Source organism: Erithacus rubecula (genome assembly GCF_903797595.1).
Source record: "Erithacus rubecula genome assembly, chromosome: 18".
Taxonomy (NCBI): domain Eukaryota; kingdom Metazoa; phylum Chordata; class Aves; order Passeriformes; family Muscicapidae; genus Erithacus; species Erithacus rubecula.
In genome coordinates this window covers 2,639,564-2,654,927 of record NC_136670.1, presented here as the reverse complement: position 1 = coordinate 2,654,927, position 15,364 = coordinate 2,639,564, and the positions used below count along the sequence as shown (strand labels likewise).

At 47.2% G+C, this 15,364-nt stretch overlaps 1 protein-coding gene and 1 long non-coding RNA gene across 3 annotated transcripts in view; both read left to right on the top strand.

The window, feature by feature from the left end:
• The window catches only part of CBFA2T2 (CBFA2/RUNX1 partner transcriptional co-repressor 2), a 264,258-nt gene that overhangs the window by 210,229 nt on the left and 38,665 nt on the right, over nucleotides 1-15,364 (top strand). The window lies entirely within an intron of this gene.
• Nucleotides 10,151-10,957, top strand: LOC306809939. Its single transcript, XR_013776326.1, has 2 exons — nucleotides 10,151-10,730; nucleotides 10,879-10,957. It is a non-coding gene; the product is annotated as an uncharacterized lncRNA (long non-coding RNA).

Here is a 15,364-nt window from a genome sequence, read left to right as displayed (position 1 = left end):
AATTGAAATGGATCATTCAGGGACTTAGTCTTGATTTTCATATGCTGTAAAATGAAAGGCTTTAGGTGTTCATCTTCCTTTGTGCTAATATTCAGGAGAGTGAAATAAATTGTCATTTTAAAGCAGTCAGAGAAAAGAAAAAAGAGTTTTTTGATTTGCAGGCACTCTGAGGATCAAAAAGAGTTTGTACTTGGGGAAGAGCTTGTGGAGTTGTCTGTTGGAAGGAGGACTGGAGTGGAACAGTGAGCTGAGTGCTTTCCATCATCCTGAGCTGCCAAGGAGTCACAGGCACCTTGAGAGGCTGCCATGAGCCACTGGAGAAGGGGGTGAACTGCTCAGGTTTCCCTCTTGCTGGCAAGAATCAGAGGTGAACTCTTCTCCTTCAGAAGGAGGTGGCTGTAAGACTCAAAAAGGTGAGAAGTGAATCCACCTCTCCCTCCCTGTGTAAAAAGTCCCAGGGGAATGGTTTCTACCCAGACTGATGATTTACCTGAAACTCTTCCAGAAAACCACCTTCCTGAGGGCATTTGTCCCACAGCATCTGGAGCTTAAAACTTCTCCAGTGTCCCTGTCACCTTCCCATCCCTTTGTGCCACATCCTGACTGTGCCCACCCGTGTTTGATTCAGCTACAGAAGTATCCTGGACATCATTTTGGCTGTATTTGTGCACTCCAGGTTAATCAACCCTGACCTTGGAAGTCAATTAAAATGTCCTTTACTCCATTTAATGAGAGAGCAGCACTAATTTTTACAGGTAGCAGCTCTTCTGGCACTTGGACTTTGAGGTCAAATTTGCACATATGTTTTCCTCAATGATGTGCTTTGCACACTGGGGATAATTTAAAGGATCAGGCTGTTCATGCAGAGATTTTCTGCAGTGTAGATTTATGTTGGTATTTAAGGTATTCATTGCTAATAACCCTCAGCCTTGAGTTGCAAGGATATTTTCACAAGATACATGCCATGTTCTTGGTTTGGCTTTGGGGCCATAGGTGACACTTTAAAGCTCGCTAGAAAATATTTGAAAAATGTTACAGAATTCTCTCATTACAGTACAATTTTGAATGGAAAATGCAGGATTAGCCTTTTTTTACCTGTGGCTATAAAATAATCAGAAAAATACTTAGTGAATGCTTGCAGACCTACTGCTGTAAGATTGGACTCAATGGACACACCAGTTTGTTTGCATCAATACCAGCTTCTCCCTGCTTATCTGTACTTTTTAATCCTCATGATCTCTTGGGAGTTGGCTTTCACTTCCTAGTAGTGCACCTGGTTGCTGCAGCAGGAAGTTCCTCCTCATGTGTCACCTGACACACTCCCACCTGGCCTTTGTGTGTGCTTGAGCCTGCCTTTTCTGCCAGGAGGCAACAGGAGGAGGAGGAGGGATAAAGCCCTGAAGGAGATAAAGCAGTTTTGGGGTGTGTGGGAGTGGGCTGGTCTGGCCATGGACTGGGTGGTTGGGTCAGGCTGGGGCTGGTGGCACAACAACAGCCTGGCTGTGCTGAGGAGCCAGTCCAGGGACCCTTCCTGACCCTCCTCTGTCAGCAAAGACTCTTCAGTCATCTTAACAGGAGTGGTGAGCACACAAACGGGCCTGACAGCTCATTACATCCTGGCTATCTTTTGTTTGTTGGCCAACAAATATTTGCTTTGCACTTTAAAGTTGTGCATCCTGCCTACAGAGCCTCTCCAGATCTGGCTGCAGGTGTTGGATCAAACAGAGGTGGAGCAGGGGCTGTAGTGTGGGGTACAGCTGTAGGGTCACACATGGTCCTGGGCAGGCAGGACTCCTGGTTGTCTGCTTAGATCACAGGCAGCTTCCTTTTCTTAGGTGAATATTGTGGCTCTATTCCTGGGAGCAAGCATTTCCTGGGGTCTTGGCTAAGCAGAGATTTAATTTAACACTTTTTCAAAGTATGGCGACAGCTCAGCCCGAGGCATTTCCAGGTGCAGATGAGATTGATTTGCTTATCTTACTTGAGGGCAGGTATTTGTGCAGGGGAGGTACCAGAGTCAGGACGTTAAACACAAAGAAGTCAAATGTTCCTCTGTTCCTCCCCTCCTCTGTGAGCTTGTTTGCATTAAAACCACCGGTCTGGCAGATCTGCTGCAGGAGCCTTCCCTCCATCTCCTCCTCCTCTTCCTCCTCCATGATTAGCTTTGTTGGGGGCCAAGAAGCCACTGATGAATTGTGACTGGAAAGTGCTGAACTTTGAGGGGAGATGAAAAAAAATCCCTTGAAACGTTTGCGGCCCTGGCAGCGTGTCCGCGGGTCGCTGATGGGGTTTATCTTCTGACATCATGAGGATCTCTGACATTTCTAGCTTAGAAACAATAACTCGCCTTATCCGTCGTCATGTTTTTCTAATTAAAGACAAAGCTTGGTAAATATTTTTTAAATGATTGAATTTCCCAAGTATGGGAAACACATGTCGGGAGTCAGGCTGGCTGCGTCCGATGCGCCTTTTCCCACCGCGTCCCTCGGAGCATGCGAGTGCAAATACAGATTTAGAGCTGTGGGTGACAGGTTTATCTGAGATGATTGGCAAGGATTTATAAACCAGGAGGGGATTTACTTTGCTCTCCCTCCTTTCTCTTCCCTCTTCTCCCCCCGCCTCCCCGACCCTCGTCTCAGAAATAGGAAATTGGGATCACATTAAACCCTAATTGGTTTGGCTCCAGCACTAGTTCGGTGGCTGCCAAATAGTTAATTTATTGCGTGAGAGTTTGGCCATGTGTTGAGAGGCAAATTTGCTTGAAGCAAGGCATCTCTGTAAACTATACATCCATTCCTGTGCCAGGTCCTGTTTACAGCATCTCCAGAGTGGGGTGCAGGGGTTGCTTTCCGTGCCCATCCCGGCAGGACAGCGCGGGGGGACCCTGCCGTCCCTCCTCCCTCGCTCCCCTGCCAAAACGCTTTCAGGAATTGTTGCCTAAAAGAGCTTAAAGTGGTTTTAGCTGGACTTGGCGCTCGGTGTTCAGAAACTGCCAGCCAGATAAGACGTGGGAGGCTCTCAGGAGAATAAATGCATCTGTTTGGGAGATAGCAGCAGGCCTGGGCTGTCACCGCGGAGCGGGGCCAGGTGGGGATCCCCGGGGGTGGCAAGATGGCTTTTCCTGGATTCTGTGAGCAGGGGCAAGTGGGAGGCTGGCTTATCTGGCCACCCCACTAAAGTCCTCCTTGTTCCTGCCCTTCTCTGTGAGGCCACTTGGACTGGTGGCTGTTGGACATTGCAGATGTCACTTGCTCATGGACCTGTGGCATCTAGTGGTGGTTGGCTCCTGTGAAGTTTTCTGGAAGATTGGCTCCAGCAGAAGAGTTTGCAGAGGTTTGCAGGACAAGCAGCCCTTGCTGAGGCCATCACTGCCTTCCCCAGCACTTGACAGGGAATTATTTGGATTTAAGAGGATACTGCAGCCAGAGTTAAAGACTCACTGCCAGCGTGTCTCCAGCGTGGAGTATGATTTGAAAGAGGCTGTGTAAGGAATAAATCCATGGCTGTGGCATTTTATTTTGTTCCTCGCTGAGTTAAATAACAAACTTTGTGTAAGTGAGCTGCTTCCAGCTCTGAGGCAACTGAATTATCACCGCCGTGCTCAACAGAGCCCTTTCTGTGTCAGCTGCTATTTCCATTGTGAACTTGATACCTGAAGGCTCAATATTGTGACCCTTTAATTTTCAGCTGCTGAAACGGCCCCTGCGAGCTGGCTAAAGGGGAAGAGCTCAGAGGGGAGCTCGCAATGCTTGTGCAGTGGGAGCAGTGTGTTTCTTTGGGTATTTCTTAAGTGCTGAGTGTTTAGGAGAAATTGATAGGTAGTAGCAAAGCACATTTAGCAATACTTTTCCTTCTGCAGCTCTCGCTTCCTGGGATGTAATAAAATCCATTAAGTTCTATTTATGATCAAAGGCCCGGTATAGTAATAGTTTTATTTGGATAATTGTGGCTGTGCTACCAATAATGAAAATACTGCACACTTCCAAATATTGCAGTGTGTAGAGAGGTATACAGGGTTGGCACAGCCAAATGCTTGCCAGTTTTGCTGAGGAGTCAGAGAGATACCAGTTCACAAAAACTTGGATCAAGCTAAGTCCCTGTAGGAAGGCATGTCCTGCCCACGGGTGCCACATTGGGCCATGCTTCCCTGTCTTTTCCAGCCATCCATGGAGGTGCAGCAGGGCCAGACAGACCAGAAGGGCACAAACTGAACAGGTGTAGGAAGGAAATGTGGTGGTTTGTTTGGGAGAGAACCATTTCATCCCCAGGTCTGAAGGCAGGTTCAACATTCAGCTGGGAGCAGCCACTCCCCACTGGTGCATCTCCTGCCTCGTTTGAAATGCAGCCACTTCTGGGATGAGCTGCTGTAATTACTTTAAAGCACATCATACTTCCACCACTTTTGGCAGGAAGGAAGGAGGAACACTGTACTCCATCGCCAGACAAAATAGAAATCAACAATTGGGATTTTTCTCAAAGAGCAGATCTGTCTTCTGTGCCATTAAATCTGAGTTGGATGGGAGCCTTGTACCCATTTTGCTTTCTTGGTGTGAGTGTGTCGTTCTGCAGCTCACAGCCCATGTTCATGGGAAGACTGAAAGCAGCAAATTCTAGCCAGGAATTCTTTCTAGCACTTTGCTTTCCTTCTGCTGTTTGCCTCCCTCTTCACACTACAGATGCTGATGGATCACCTTCCCTGGTGAGTAAGGAGACACGCTGTACTTCACGTGGTGCTGGGAAACTGTGTCATCCTCAGGAATGTTCTTGCAGAGAGGCACTGCCACTCCTGAGCCAGCAGGTCAGGAACTGTCACACAGGCAGTGCCTTGTTCTTACCACTCCCAAATCAGCTCCCACTGGCAGTGTGGGTGGATCACCTACATCCATTTACTGCTGTTTATTCACCCCTCTGCTGCAAAACACTTGACTTCACATTACTGCCCTTGGCCCACCTGAGTTTCCACATTCCAGAATACACTTGTGGTGTCCTTTTGTCCCCCCAGGGGATGATTTTTTTCCATGAAAGCTTGGCTTTCCCTCTTTATCTAGGAGTGCTGAGCACCTAGAAGTTAATTTAATGGCATCCTCTGAGAGAGAGTATTGGTTTTGCACTGGCACTTGTCTGATGGTTTTCTTCTTGTATATATTTGTCTCATTGAACAACCCTTTTTTTGTGTAGTATTGTTTTTAGACAAAGGGAGAACAAAACTTCTTTGTGCATGTGAATAAGCAAATAACTATCAGAGCACACAAGCTGTTGAGGAGGTGATTTTTAGATATTTCTTCATTTGTCCTCTAAAGGTTTTATTTAAGTTTTCAGTCACTGCAGTTACTGTGTTCATCAGGTTTTATTTCCCATTTAATAATTACAGCAGTTTCCCTCGAGCCCTGTATGTCTAATTAAGAAAGCCAAGTTTGAGATAAAGTTAATGGAATGAAATTTGTTATGGTTTTATGGTAAAATATGCACAAAATAGGCTCAGTCACTACTCCTAAACATTATTTGCCACATCTGGATCCTCCATCAGTGTTCAGGACTATCTGGTGGTGTAAGGACAGTTGAGCACCAAAGACCAGGATCTGATCCATGCAGGAATTCTTGCCTTCAGTCCCACAGGTACCAAACAAGATGGTTTGGTTGGCACAGAATCTCCCCTTTTCCCTTGTGTGTGTGTAAGGATTGCCTTAGTTTCCACCAGCACTGCTCTTCTACTGTCCTGCTGCTGCTCCTGCTGGTCTAAGGTGGCTCAAGGAGCCCTGGAAAACCTGGCAGCACCACTCAGAGCTTCAGGTGGAGTCTGGACAGGTGTGACCCAGTCCCCATCCAGGGTCTGAAAGCCCTTTTTGGTGAGGACAAGCCAAAGGACAGCTCTCCCTTTCTTTTCACAGCAGGAATGTAGCTCTGTCCAAAAGGCTGTGCTGCTCCAAGCAGCAGCTCCATGGATGGAGATACACCTCTTCACACCTGTTTTATAACACAGGAGCAAAATATTCAGAGCATCTAAATAGTTTATAGCCCAACAAACAAATTCTGGCAGTGGGAGCATGAGTTTCCATCTCATTAAGCTGTTGGCAAAGCCCTGGTAATTCCAGTCACTGATACAGGACAGGAATTATCCCTCTACACGACTGGTCATGTCAGGTCAGAGCATCACTGCTTTTTCTCAGCACTTGTGTGTTTGTACTTGAGGGGAAAAGAAAGTGTTGAAATGTCAGTTCATTGGGTTCTTCTCCAGTGCTGGAGCAAGGTCTTGTGAGGTCAGAAAAAAGTGTGTGGATTTCTACACCTAAGTTGTAATGAGGAATTGTTCTCAAATCCTTTTTTTTTTTTTTTTTTTTTTTTTTTTTTTATACAAAACCTGACACAGATTCCCAGTTTGGCAGAGGCTGCAAAGTTTATCTTGGAGCTCAGCAGCTGTGCTGCAGCCCAGGTTGGCTCTGACACAGTTCCTGCCATCTCCCACCTCTTTGTTGGGCTGTAGGAAATTACTGGACCTTTGGAGCCACTGCCTTGGGACAGGTCAGCTATATCATGGCCATTTCCACTTGGGGAAGTGTGCAGTGAGTTGGAGAAAAGGAGTGGGAGAGGATGGTGTCCTCTGGCTCCTGTGGCTGGCAGAGGATGAGGTACTTTGTTGATGGAGTGGCACACATGTCCAGAGGTATGGGAAATTTGCCTCCAGCACTGTTACAGATTTTATGGTGTCTTGCAGACAAGAGGGAGCAGTTTGCTCTCCCTGCCACGTGTTACCTTCCACAGCTTGAGGCAGCCACATGCAAAATTCATTTTAGAGGTCGGTCATCCAGTCCCAGAGACTAAGGAATGTTGTAGTAGGGCTTTTATAAGATTTATATGCTTTATCAAAGGCCCTATAGTTTTCTCATTAAAGCAGGATTATCCTGCTGGGATTAGCTGTTCTGCATGGGTGAGGAAGACAGGCACTCTGCATTTTCATAGTGAGCTGCTCCTGCCTGCAGAGATGCACTGAGAAGCAGGAGGGCAGGAGGACCCAGGGGACACAGGGATGCAGGTGTTTGGAAACTGGGCCCAAGAGGGGCTTTTACAAATGTTGGCTTGATTTGCCTTGACTCCTGAACACACAGGAAAATGGCAGCAGGCTGCACCTCCAGCACTCCTTACCATGCAAACATCCCAGTCCTGAGATTCGTCCTGGCATTTAACAGCCTCCTCAGAGCAAACCTCAGGGAATGAATTTGCAGCTTTTCCATATGCTGAAACAAACAGGCAGGGAAACCTTTTAATTTGCACAAGGATCTTCTATAGTCGATACAAGTTGACCCTGCAGGCTTTCTGGAACTGATTCCTGTCAGGCCTTGCAAGATTTAAGATTTAATTTAACCCTTAAATTATCTCCCTTTCCCCCAACATTTTATTACATAGACTCCCAGAATGGTTGGGTTGGAAGGGACCTTAAAGATCATCCTGTTCCAAACCCCTGCTGTGGGCAGGGACACCTTCCCCTGTCTCACATTGCTGAGAACCCATTCCACCCTGGCCTTGAGCATTTCTCATGGATTTTTTTTTCCCTGTATAACTACAATACTAAATTCAGCTCAAGTCACTTGAAAATTACTGCTAAGTAACAAACAGCTTCTTTTGCTGGTACTTTGGTGACCATAAATGTCTGGAGCCTGTTGGGAAGTGGGTTTGGGGGTTTTTTTAATGCACTGTCTGCCTCTCCAGATTAGTCTTACAGTTATATACCCTTGTGTTCTTAATATAAATATTGCCATCCCTGAGCAAGAACTTGGAGGAAAATGGTGCAAGGAAATGCTGAAGCAGCACTACTAGCCAGGTAATGGTATGACACTGCTGCTTAGTGGTAAGGAGTCTCCAAAAAGAATGAACTGTTGGACTAAAAGCCTGCTCAGACTGCAGTATTGACTTGAAGAGAGGTGTTACTTGACATGACTGCTGTAAAAATCCCTTAAAAACAATCCTAGTATTGCTCTTGCTCTGCTCATTATGACATTCCTTAGAGGATGGGTATTTGTTGAATGTTTTTCTAGAGAAGGGAATTTCCAAGTATTCACCAGGTCAAACATCAGCAGTGAATAGGACAAGGGTCTTCCTTCCTCTGTCCCAAGGGAGCCTCCTGCCAGGCTGGAGCCATCAGGGAGCCTGGACACATCTGCAGCTCCTGTGCTGGTGCAGCCCAAAGCTGGTGTGTGAGAAATGCAGCTGCTGTAAAGATACAATCAGTGGAGCATCCAGTGAGGGTCTACTCTGAGCAAGACCTGAGCTGGATTTAGCACTTCTTTCCACATCTTCAGGAGGTTTTTGGTGGCTGGTCAGTGCAAAGCTGCCCAGCTGAGCTTTTGTGGTTCCCTGGGCACAAAGGGGGCAGATGATTAACCACAAACACAGCACTTACAGCGCTGATACAGCCTTAAATAGGGCAGGAGCTGCTGTAACTGATCTCCCTGCAGCAGGGCAGGGCTGTGGCTCACCAGGTGTTTGCCTTCAGCTGCAGCTGCTCCATCTGCAGAACCAGGTGGAGACGTTTGGGACGTGGGGAAAACACAGCTGGGAGAAGTTAAGAGCAGCCCCAGGAGGTGCTGGCTCACCTGGGCAGAGCATACCCCAGAGCAGGGTCAGGGGCAGTAAACTCAGCTTCAGCTCAGCCACAGCCCTGGCTAGGATTCATGAAATAAAGAGGAACTACATGTGTGTTTGAGCCGATTTAGTTTTGTTGTTTCTCTCCACCCCCCCTCTCCCCTCCCACCAAACAGTAACAGCCAAATCAAATTGTGTCTTCCCAGAATGCTGCAGTTTAACTGCCTCTGCTATCAACTCCAGCCCCACTTTAGAGGAGTTTTGCTGATGAATCTTTCTTATCTCCTGCTCCAGGTTTTTATTGTTGTATTTTAAGTTGCCTCTTTCTTATTCTTCTCCTTGATTTTTTGGGGTTTTTTTGTTTTGTTTTGTTTCTAAAATGTAATTCATGGTGTAGAAAATGAAGATTTTCATGACTTTTGAAGTTTCAAGTTTAGTAAATCTGAGGTTTGGATTTTCTTGCTTTTTCTTCTCTGTGCATGTAAATTAACTTCACCATACAGGTGTTTAGGTTCTGGCTCTTGAAGTTGTCTGAACAGGTATGTCCACTGTGTGGGGTAGAGCACACCTGCCTGCTTTGATGAGATGCTTTCAGCAAATACTCCTTTCAGCCTATTGCAAAATCTTCCTTTGAACTTCCATCCTCCTGCACAGGGCTGGTGACACCTGGATGTGAAATGCCTGGATCCAGAGCAGGCAGCTCCTCAGTAATGGTTTCCTGCTAAGGACTTAGGGTGGAAAAATAAGTTTTGGGACCTGTGTGTGACTCTTTCTCATCTCTCTGATTCTACTGGGAATTTTGTTCTTAGTACTGCTGGTGTGGAAAGAGCTCAGATACTCAGGGAATGAGCCATGCAGCTCTGGGTGAGGGAGGTCACCCTAAATCAGTGCTGGGGACAGCTGTGGTGGTGTTGGAAGGACCTGATACCTGCACCTGTTCTGAGTTTCCTCTTCAGCTTGGTTGTTTTGAGCTCCTGCATGTTAGATCTTGGAGGCTGGTAAGGCTGGGTGGGTTGAGTGCTTTGTCACTTTGGCTTTCTCCAGGGAGAAGCTAAGTGTGGCTTTTTGAGACTTGGTTTTCTGTACCTGTTGTGTGTTGTTGAGTGAGCTTGTTTCAGAAGGATCTTGTGATTGGATCATCCTTCTGTTGGAAAATGTCCATGTGTGAAGGCAGAAACTTTCCCTGGGAGCAGTATGTTCTCAGAAGATCAGATACCACCCTAAGCACTCCATATCTGTCTTTACTAAACTGAACAGCATGGCCTAAATAAATATTTAGTGATTTGGGTCTTTGGCATCTTGGTAGAGCTCTGGCTGCTTGACCTTTGGCTGTCCTCATGTCCTCTTGTTTTGTGTCATTTTGGAACAAATATTGGGGTTTTTTTGTTTGGTTTCAGTTTTGTGCATTTTTTGGTTTTGTTAGGTTTTTTTGGGGAGGAGGGAGTGTTGTTTTGTTGGGTTTTTTTATAACCATATAAAAGGGGAAGATTTAAAATCCAGGCTGCACAAGATAAGGCTGTTTAGGCCCAGGGCTCCAGTTTGTGAAGGCAATAACCAATGTCCCTCAGCTCCATCTGGGGCTGGGCTTGGGGATGGATGGATCCTGGAGGATCCAGCAGCACCAGACACTCTGTGGTCCTGTTAATGCCTTTACTGGGAGAGAAGGGCTCAGCCCAGTGTGACCAGCTGAGCTTGGCTGTGACTCTTGGAGGAACAGCGTCATGGGAATGATAGCAGAGTTGGACCAGAGGAGAAAAATTCATGTTAGCCTGAATATAGCTTTTCATCCTCTTAAAATTCTTCTGCTTCTTTGAAGTGTGAATCCCAGATGCTACAAAAGTATTTTTCCAGACACGGCTGGGCTGTCTTGCTGTGCATTTTCCACCGAATTGCTGGATTACTGTTCTCCTTCTGGCCTTCAATTTTCCTTTTTTTTCATAGCTTTATCTATTTGTCTGTATGTTTTACATGGCTGAAACTCATTCCTGTCTCCCATACCCATCTGAGCACTCCCCCACGAAGCAGCCTTCCCACCGAGCTGTGCTGGAGGACAGGAATGCTGGCTTTTTTTCCAGGAAACTTGTAAACATGAACTTCCTGTTGACACGAGCTGTAAATCTGCAAATAGGCTCTGCTTCTGGCAGGAGGGGAAGGTAATAAAATTTTAGGTCCTTGTTCACTGTGCCTGGTTCTCCCTGAGCTGCATCCAAGCACTCCAGAGGCAGTGGCAGCACAGAGAACCTGCTGATTGCTCTGTACCTCTGGAAATGAGTCTTTCCTTTTATTTTTTTTCTCCTTCAGGCACCCAAGCACAGATGCAATGCTAATAGAAGCCAGTTGGAGAATGTCAAAACCCTAGTGACTTCAAAATGATGGTTCATTTCTTGTTTTCCCCTTTCCCACTGCCTCTCCCACCACTGAGCTGATCCTCAGTTTTGGGAGCTGACTCTGTGTTCCATCCACACCACACATTTTGGGATGATGAGCTGGCTATAATGGCACCTATTGGCAGAGCATGCCATTAAATTCCCCATGCCACTCGTTTTTGGGAGGCTGATGCATGCTTTAATTCTGGGAGGGTAACAGGATCAGGTAGCACACACCTGGGCAGGTGGCTGTGCTTGCTCAGCAGATTCCATGGGCTGCCGGTGCTTGGGAGGACAGGGATGATTTTCAGGAGCAGCTGCTGGGGATTCTCTGCTCTAGGGGAAGGGAAGCAAAAATACGGCAAAAAAGAAAACAGAACAAGGACACAAAAAGGAAGAAGCGGTTCCAGGGCATGGCAACAAGGGCAACGGGCAGGATAGCAGGAGAGTCTGGATGGAGGCTGCACTCTGTTAATTGGCATGCCATTGATTAGTGCGCGGGGCCGCGGCCGGTCCCCAGCGCTGCGCCCCGACCTGGGGCCGGGCTCCGCGGCAGGGGAGGCACATGGCAGCCGGGAAGGGGAGCTCTGCCCTCCCTGCGCCTGGGTGGGCGTGCTGCGCCTTTCCGAAACTAATCGCTCCCAGCAGTGCTCCTAAATCAGACTTGGTGGAGCCGGCAGCGCAGCGCTGGAATGCCGGGCCAGGCGCAAAGGGCTGCGCTGGGCTCTTTCTTCTTTTTTCTCTCCCCTAAGCCAGCGTTTGTTAGGTCTGAAGGGTCAGAGGGAAGCAGGAGAAGGGAGCTGGCAAAGGAAAATGGGTGAAACATAAATGTAGGGGAAAGTAGCAAAAACTACATTTGAAATGTGTTTTTTTGTGGTTGTTTGGGGCTGGAAGGAAGGGAACCCCTCGGTGCTAAACCTACAAAGCTAACTGGGATGCTACTGGGAAGCCTTGCTTAAAATCCTCAGCTGGTGGTTCTGCTGGGTATAATGAGCAAAACAACTTGGGATTTTTTTTTATTCGAGGGAGACTGGAATTGGGATATTTTTAATCAAGGTTACCTGGTTAGTGACAGCTAATTAATGAGAAAAAACCATCCTTGGGTGGCTCTATGGTGGAGAGGTACCACTTTGGGAAAGGAGCAGAGCCCCAGCAGCTCTCAGAGATGTACAGTCCCAGGGCCTGGAGCAGAGGGAAGCTCAGGGTGAAATTGGGGGAAAAGGCTTCTGTTAAAAGAGCCAGAGATAAAGAAGGAAAAGCCATTCTCAGGGGAAGAGCCAGAGCTTGTGGCAGAGAAGGCACCAGTGCAGGAGGTGCTGGAAGCAAATTGGGATGTAGTGAGCCTGCTGTAGGGAAGGGGCTTGGGATCCATAATGTGCATTTTGTTGCTCACAGTGGCCCCTGGGATGAGGCAAAAAACCCAAATCCTGCTCCTTTGTTAGGCTTTAACCTGTGCTTGCTGAACTGTAAATGGTCTTTCACATTTGGTGGTGAGGAGCACTGGGAGCCCAGAGTGGGGTGCCTGATCCAGGCCACAGCTCTCAAAGCAACCACCTCACCTGAAAAAGGGAGGATGTTGGTTCCAAAGCTTGTGTGCACCATAAACAGGTGCTAAAGAGGATGCTCCTGCAAGGAGTGGAGCAAAACTGTCAGATGTAGGCAGGAAATTGTGTTTTCTGAAGTACTGGAGAGGTGGCTGAGAGCTGCAGCAGAGCTCCATCCACACAGCTTCCAGTGCCAGGGGTGCTCCTGGTCTGGGTGTTGGCAACTGGAGCTGAGAATCACCAAAATGACAACTGGAGGGGAGTGGATGTATGTATTTGAACAAAACTCTGTAATCAAAAGGCACTGCTATTGATCTGGAAAATACTGTCAAGCTGCAGGGCTGTTGGACTAGAATTAATCCTCTGCAGGCTGGATTTTACTCTCTCCAAATAGGATTACTCATTTTTTCCATATTTCTGTGTTTGGTTTTAATACCCGTGACAGCTACAGAAGCTTGGATTTCTAATCAGAGCAAGGGTGTTAGATTTAGGAATTGATTTGGTGTTTTGCAGGGGATATTTTTGCATAGGACATCAGTTCCTGCATGTTTTTTCTTTACATATGTGGCCACAGGAATAAAGCATCATGTGCTTAGGTGGTGTCCCCTCCCTTAATGGGTGGCCAGGAGAAGTTTCAGTAACTTCCTCAGGTTGTGTTTAATTTTGGTGCCCAGAGAAGCTGTGGTGGCCCCTGGATCCCTGGCAGTGTCCAAGGTCAGGCTGGATGGGGCTTGGAGCAGCCTGGGACAGTGGAAGGTGTCCCTGGCATGGAGTGGAATGAGATGAGCTTCAAGGTCCCTTCCAACCCAAATCTTTCTCCATGATTCTGTGACAAATTAAGCTTGTTAACATAATCTGCCATGTGCTAATTCAAATAATGGATGTATTGAAAAGAGGATGTTTGTTAAATGTGATAAATTTGCCAGGAATGGAGAAGTCTAATCTTTGTTTTGGGGGGTTGAGCTTGAACTCAAGTAACTGAGTGTCCCTTGCAACCCCACCATCATCTCTTCAAAGGGAGCAGTCCTTCTTGGCTCCACTGTCATGTAAGGCATAAAGAAGGCAATAAAATGTTTGACTTTCCTGCCAGACCTGAGCCTGGAGGAGGAGGAGGATCCCAATTGGTTTCCATCAGATTCCAGTTAGCATGAATTTACAGTTTCTACTTAGCCTGATAAATGGCTTTGGCTGCCTTAGTGCATTTGGGTTTATTTTTCTGTGTGATGGAAAGTGGTCAGCTTAAAAAGGCAAAGGCTTTCCAGGGTTGTCTTGAATTCAAGTGAAGCTTCTTTCTGAGGTAAGAACACAGCAGGCAAAAAATAAAGCCGAGGCACATCACGAAATATCTGTGGAATAGCAGAAAAATCAGAAGCAATTTGGGTCTCTTGTGCTCACTGTGGCAATGGGCTGAGATAGGCATAAAAATTCCACTGCAAACTGGAAAAATTCTTCAGATTTCCTTGCTTTCCTCAGAAACCACACTGAGCAGCAGGTATCAATAGCTCCCAGTGTTCAAACTTTGCTTGCATCGTTCTTTCCATGGAACATTCCCAGGAGAAGAAAGCAGAAGCAGATTAGCATGGTGAGCTGGGGAAAGCAGCTCTCCCTGGGCTGCCTGCAGTTCTGCTTCCTTCTGCTATGCTGGTGATGTCTGGGCTACAAAATCTGCTTTAATGCATAGTTAGGAGCAGACAAGCCCCTTGGGAGCAGTGAGGGGGGGTCAGTAGATGACATGTGGATGGGAGTTGGAGCAACCTGGAGCCCTGGCACAGGGTGCCCAGAGCAGCTGTGGCTGCCCCTGGGTGCCTGGAAGTGTCCAAGGCCAGGCTGGACAGGGCTTGGAGCAGCCTGGGACAGTGGAAGATGTTCTTACCCATGGCAAGGGGGTGGAATGAGATGAGCTTTAATGTCCCTTCCAACCCAAACCACTCTGGGGTTTTGTGATTCTGTACTTCCCAGACCTGCCTCTGCCAGTGGTGAGCTCAGGGATGAGCTTATGGATAGGTCATGATTTGGGTGAGTTGAGGCACGTGGATTGTGTGCAAGACACAGTCCATGAGCCTTTCAAAGGAGACTTGGCAGTGACTTCCACTCAGGGCACCCTGATGTCCATAGTTTTTATACCTGGAGAATGCAAAAGCACACATCCATCTTTCTTATTTTAATGATGAGCTATGAGGTCTGGCATATCCCTGCCAGAATATGGCAAGAAGTGGGGATCCTCAGTCTCCCTTGAGGATGCTGGGGGTTTGGTAGACACTGGGCTGTGGACACCCTGATGAAGAGTTGTGTGTCTTTTCATAAAGATTTATAAAGTCGTTGTAACTGTACTTAAAATACTTGCAGTGACCTGAGTTCTTGACATTTCAGAGTGCTTTAGGTTGTAAAAACATTAAAGAGATTTTTTTGGCCACGGGTTGACAGAAGATAGTTAGAACCCAGTTGTCACAGTTGTGGACAGCTTTTGTTTGTGTGAAGCATTTTTAAGTCCTTAAGCTGAAATGTGATTAAAAAAGCAGGCGAGAGAGCACCTCATGCTGGTTCCCTATTTCACATAAAGCCCCCCAACCCCAGGCTGTCCCCTGGGCCTTCTGAGGGTACTTCTCTCTTGGCTTTGACCTAAAGACCTGACAGATCCTAGGCTACATCTCTTGAGCATCTGCTGTTCATTGTACAGCATCCCCCCCTATGTCACACTCAGATCAAAGTCAGCTTTTGAGTTCACTGCCCAGTTTCAGGCTGGTTTGGGGGTGTTAGGACTGGGCTGTGCAGGGAGCAATGGTGTCTGATGCTGGATTAATGCTGGGAGCTCCATGCATCCATCTGCCTGGTACCATCTCCACTGGGGACAGAGCTGCAACATGAGCTTCCTTCTTA